This window comes from Saccopteryx leptura, chromosome 2, assembly GCF_036850995.1.
Source record: "Saccopteryx leptura isolate mSacLep1 chromosome 2, mSacLep1_pri_phased_curated, whole genome shotgun sequence".
Taxonomy (NCBI): domain Eukaryota; kingdom Metazoa; phylum Chordata; class Mammalia; order Chiroptera; family Emballonuridae; genus Saccopteryx; species Saccopteryx leptura.
This window is the reverse complement of record NC_089504.1, coordinates 254,644,538-254,650,339: the sequence shown is the minus strand read 5'-3', so window position 1 is coordinate 254,650,339 and position 5,802 is coordinate 254,644,538. Positions and strand designations below refer to the sequence as shown.

At 53.1% G+C, this 5,802-nt stretch overlaps 1 pseudogene; it reads left to right on the top strand.

The window, feature by feature from the left end:
• The first annotated feature begins 270 nt into the window (after positions 1-270).
• On the top strand, positions 271-1,164 carry LOC136391916 (DNA-directed RNA polymerase III subunit RPC10 pseudogene; annotated as a pseudogene).
• Positions 1,165-5,802: the final 4,638 nt, after the last annotated feature.

Below are 5,802 nucleotides of genomic sequence, written 5' to 3'. Positions count from 1 at the left end.
CTCAGAAGGGACTGGAGATGTTCTCTCACTTAAGGTTGTCTCTTTCTCTCTCTCTCCCATCATTCACACAGCATGTTCTCTTGCTAGGTAGTGTTGGCAGGCATTTAAGAAACATTGATCAACCTGAGCTACAACACATTGGTTAGTGGTCGAGAGGCCCCTGTCTAGGTTTCTACCCAAGCTGGACCCAGCCTCCGCCTTCAGAGCCTAGAGACAGAGGAGGTTAAACCAAGTGCACACGTTAAGTGCACACGTTCCTGTGTGGGGGCCATGTACACCTACAACCCAGGTGACCGAATGGCGGGCAGGTGCTCTGCGTGCACACCTGCTCACTGATGCCGGCTGGGGCCACAGATGGCTGCTGCGATGTTTGGAGCCTACACAAACAAACTTCCACTGCTAATTACCTTCACACGCCAACATGGGTAGATGGATTTACACTAAATTTGGCAGATATTTGGGTGGGGGATGGTATGACTTAATATTTAGGTTTTACAGGAAACTCCCTTGTGAGTGGTGGTGGTAGTGATGGCAGTGTGTGTGTGTGTGTGTGTGTGTGTGTGTGTGTGTGTGTGTGTGTGTGTGTGTAGGGGGGTTCTGGTCTGCACCTAAAGCACATGGCTGGCCTCCCACAGAGCAACCAGAGCTGAGAGAAGACGTGCCTCAGAAAACAGATAACAGTTCAAAACGGGAGCCCGGAATCAAAACTCCCAAGCCTAGGTATCAAGTTGTATTCAAGATTTTTCTCACAAGAGCAACTCTGTGATAGCGTTGGCACACGGCGGGCCACAGGGGCTGCGGGAGCCTGCGGGAGCCTGTGGGAGCCTGCGGGGCAGTGTCTGCTGGATGCTGCTCTTTGCCCGGGCTGCGGGAATGGGCTGATCGTGGAGGAGGAACAGCGCTGCCACCATTTCACCTGCAATACCTGCCCCTACATGCACAGCATCGCCCGTAAGGTAACAAATTGGAAGTATCCGAAGCTGAAAAAAGTGGATGATGTGCTTGGTGGGGCAGCCGCCTGGGAGAATGTTGACTCGACTGCAGAACCATGTCCCAAATGTGAGCACCTACTTCATGCAGCTTCAGACCCGCTCTGCAGACAAGCCAATGACCACCTTCTACAAGTGCTGCAATGCTCAGTGTGGCCGCTGCTGGAGGGACTAGGGCCAGGCTGGCCCAACTGTGCCAGTCAGTGCCTGTTTCCCATCTCCTGGTCCTGCATCTCTTTTGTTTGTTAGGCACTTGACATTCTTTTACCATCCACCAACACTCAAATATTCACATTGTTTGCACAACTAATAAAGTAAAATTTATTAACTAAAAAAAAAGAGCAACTTTGTGCAGAAGACTTGAAGGCAGGTGGTTGCAGAGCTTGCTACCTAATTGTTGTGTGTTAATAATTCTCCCAACCACATGCCGAGGGAACAAAAGTTTCAGGGAGTCCAGAGACATTCATACCCCCTCTTCCGATAGTTTTCCCAACACCAAGAGAGTCTACAAAACCCAGCATCCACAAGAGTATGTCATAGGCTCGCTGAGGTGCTGGCTTGAAGCTTGACCCTTGCTGTGGGACGTCTTCCGTTGACCCTTGCGGAGTCACCCTCTCATCGTCCGCACCGTCCTCACACCCTGTGAGGCTGACCAAGTGGACTGCGTGCACCTGCCCCCTTCCCTCTGGGTGGGCCCTGTGGGAGGCGGATCAGAGCCCAGCATCAGAGAGACTGCCGACCTCTGGGTCCTTCCCTGGGGGCTCGTGTCAGTCAGGCTGGCTCCCAGCCCAGAGGTCTCGGCTCTATAGGACAATGCTGTCCACAAGCCCTGTCTCCAGCGTTCCAGGAACAGCACCTGTCATTGCCTCCTCAGCCCCAGGAAGGAACCCCCCATGAGCACTGAGTGTGTGAGCGGCTTCTAGCTTCTATGCTCACATCTTTGTGAGGGCCCTCCCTGCTAAATGTTCTCAGTCTCTCCCCTCCACACATAGACACACATACCTCAGGATTCTGTACAGAATCTTCCCTCTTGTGAGGCCGCTTTCTGAACACCTTCCTCCTCTCACGGTGGGATTTTTCTCCTAGCAAATGCTACACACAACTCAGGAGCCATTGAAGGCCCCAAACACACATCTGTCTCCTCTTTTTCTTTCCTGTGAGACAGAATCCCTGACTCTGCTCATTGGTTTTGCGTCGTGAAAGCCCCCCTCAAATTATCAATGAATTCCAAAGACCTTGGGATAGGGACACGGTGTTTGCCATCGTTTAAAATGACGTCGGTGGAAAGGCCCTACGGAACTGGCTTTTCCACGTTAATGTATTAACCTTGCGCTGAATGGTCCCTGTTTGCCCCTCCAGATCTTCCTTTGGTCCTTTTCCAGACCACTGGGCTCTCCTATCCACTGGAGAGCAGTTGGGCTTGGCCAGTGGAAGTTCTTGGCATGAGATCAAAACCCAGAAGCAACCCTGGCTGGTGGGCTCAGTGGTAGAGCATTGACCTGGCGTGTGGAAGTCCTGGGTTCGATTCCCAGTCAGGGCACACAGGAGAAGAGCTCGTCTGCTTCTCCTACCCTCCCCCCTCCTTCCTCTCTGTCTCTTTCTTCCCCTCCCATAGCCAAGGCTCCATTGGAGCAAAGTTGGCCTGGGTGCTGAGGATGGCTCCATGGCCTCCAACTCAGGCACTAGAATGGCTCCGGTTGCAACAGAGCAATGCCCCAGCTGGGCAGAGCATCGCCCCCTGGTGCACATGCCAGTGGATCTCATTCGGGCGCATGTGGGAGTCTGTCTGTCTCCCTGCTTCTCACTTCAGAAAAATACAAAAAACAAACAAACAAAAAAAAACCCAAACAAAAAAACCCAGGAGGAGAGCAAGCTCAGGGCACCCTCCCCCCCACCCCCCTGCCCTGAGGGTCAGGTGGCCTCCTCCCAGAGTGTGCCTCTTGCTGGGCTCTGTGAACAGCTCCCCGCTTGTCCCCTTGCTTATCTCCAGTGGCATCAATGTCCCTTCATTGTTAGGGCCTGGGCTCTTTCCTATTCTCTCTCCTTCTCCTGCCTCTGCAAATAGCTCCTCCTACATTGCTCGTCAGCGACCACTGTTTGCTGCTGGGGCCTTACTGACCTGACACATACCTTTTTATTGTCCTTCAGAGAGTGAGAGGCTGGAGTGCAACCTGTCGTGCTAGGTGAGGTGTCATTCAGAAGTCACTTGGCACCCTAACATGTCGAAGTCCCATTCCCTCAAGTTCGCAGTCAATCATGTCACGTTTCTATTGAGGTGGTTTCCTAAAATATAGTCTAGAATCCAGGAAAAAGCTGACTTCAGACTCCTGAGTTCTCAGGCAGCCACCCAGTGTGAGTACAGGATCCCCCCAAGGAGCTGTCCTTGGAGACACAGCAAGGGAAGCTGGGACCACGACCCCTCTCTGGTTTCCCTCTTTAGTGAGCGGAGCTAGTCCACAGCTGGGTCGTGAGGGTCCTTGCTGCCCTCCCAGCCATCCCAGGTGGTCTCTTCGGTCTGTTTCCTCCAGGCTCACACTCAGAGCTGGAGAAAGATTGGGTGAGTCTTCAAACCAGGATGCTTCAAACATTTGTTCAATATTCATTCAGTTGGGATTGACTAGACTTTTTTTTTTTTTTTTTTTTAGTTTCTTGTCTACCTTGACATGCTTGAGATCAATTTAGTTAGTTTTCACTTAGGCTCAGCCAGCCGTCAGGGAATTTGGTCTGTCCATCCCTGAACTTGGCCCCCTGAGCATCTACCCTCAAATGTTGAGATAATTCAAGTTAAGAGCATCAGGAAAATAAATGAAGAGCTGTTGTCCCAGGGACCTTCTCACTCCTCCTCCAGAAGGCTGGCCTTCTAGGATGCATACCCAATTGATGGCGTCTCTATCAGAAACTTCCCCGGAGGGGAGGCAGCCCTTGAGCTGGTCCGGAAGGTGAAATGGGCCACCACCAGACTTCTTGCTGTGGCTGTGTTAGAAGACCATTGTGTCTACTGAGAATGAGCATCGGAAACTAGGCACTAAGGTCAACTTACACAAAGTTAGCAAAGAGAGACAGGGACCAAGGGGGCCAGGCCTCGTGTTCCCTGGAAGGCAGTGGTGAGGGGCGGGAGACTCTCAGAGGCAGAACTGTTAGAAGGAAAGCAAGCACACTACTCCCGGTGCTCTGACAGCCAAGGTGGGCAGGGCTGGGTTTAAGCTCACACCCACACCTCTTCGCTTGGGTGCTTTCATCTTTGTGCTCGTTGAAATGCGTGATGTTGGACAGACCCACCTAGAAAGGGCATGTGACCTCCACATCCTAGGAAACTCAGTTTTTGTTTTTTGTTTTGTTTTTTTTTTTTTTTTGTATTTTTCTGAAGCTGGAAACGAAGAGAGACAGACAGACTCCCGCATGCGCCCGACCGGGATCCACCCGGCACACCCACCAGGGGGCAATGCTCTGGCCCTCCGGGGAGTCGCTCTGTTGCGACCAGAGCCACTCCAGCGCCTGGGGCAGAGGCCAAGGAGCCATCCCCAGCGCCCGGGCCATCTTTGCTCCAATGGAGCCTCGCTGCGGGAGGGGAAGAGAGAGACAGAGAGGAAGGAGAGGGGGAGGGGTGGAGAAGCAGATGGGCACTTCTCCTGTGTGCCCTGACCGGGAATTGAACCCGGGACTTCTGCACACCAGGCCGACGCTCTACCACTGAGCCAACCGGCCAGGGCCGGAAACTCAGTTTTGAGAAAAAGTGACGACATGGTGAATGATCACTTCCTCTTCGTCATCCCCCAACCCCGTAATCATGTCATCAACAATTGGGATTTTTTTGATTGATCAGGACATCTTGGACCCCTGCATGGCACAGCCCTATTTTCCAATCCTATAAAGAACCAGTCCATCAATGCTTGAAATATGTTGGTCTGTGGGCTCCAGGGATCCAACCTGTGTTCGGGAGGGGCAGAGAAGCCTCGGGAACAAAGGGTAAAGAGTTGTCACACCCTTGTCCCATCCAGAACACAGGGAGGGATCAAAGGACCCACCCATGCATCGTGCAATGACCCCTCATGGAACGTAAAGCAAGGGTGACCCTCTAAAACTCCTTCTCCCTCTCTTTGTAGGGGCTTCTAGTAGTTTCCCCCCATGGGTTGCTTGCACAGTTTGGCCAGTCCAGAAGGACCCTCCCTTTACAAATATCTCACCCAATAAATCCCCTTCTCTCTTTCTCTAGTTCCCTCTGTTACTCTCAAGGGGCTCTCCAGTGTCTTCCCACCGCACTGTACCGTACACAAAAGACAGTACCATTTTCTACGACGCAACGATAATGGTGTCGTCTGGAGGCTCGGCGTGTGTGGACCACGGTGAAGCTGTCTCGGGATAACCCATCTGTGTTTTTGTGGGGGGGGTTTTTTGTATTTTTCCGAAGCTGGAAACAGGGAGGCAGTCAGACAGACTCCCGCATGCGCCCGACCGGGATCCACCCGGCCCGCCCACCAGGGGGCGATGCTCTGCCCATCTTGGGGCGTCGCTCTGCCGCAATCAGAGCCATTCTAGTGCCTGAGGCAGAGGCCACAGAGCCATCCTCAGCGCCCGGGCCAACTTTGCTCCAGTGGAGCCTTGGCTGCAGGAGGGGAAGAGAGAGACAGAGAGGAAGGAGAGGGGGAGGGGTGGAGAAGCAGATGGGCGCTTCTCCTGTGTGCCCTGAGAACCTGGGACTCCTGCACGCCAGGCCAATGCTCTACCACTGAGCCAACTGGCCAGGGCCCCATCTGTGTTTTTAAAAGTTTGCCCTCCCAGGAGTGAGCTGCAAGTGACCAGAGTGAAGAAGAAG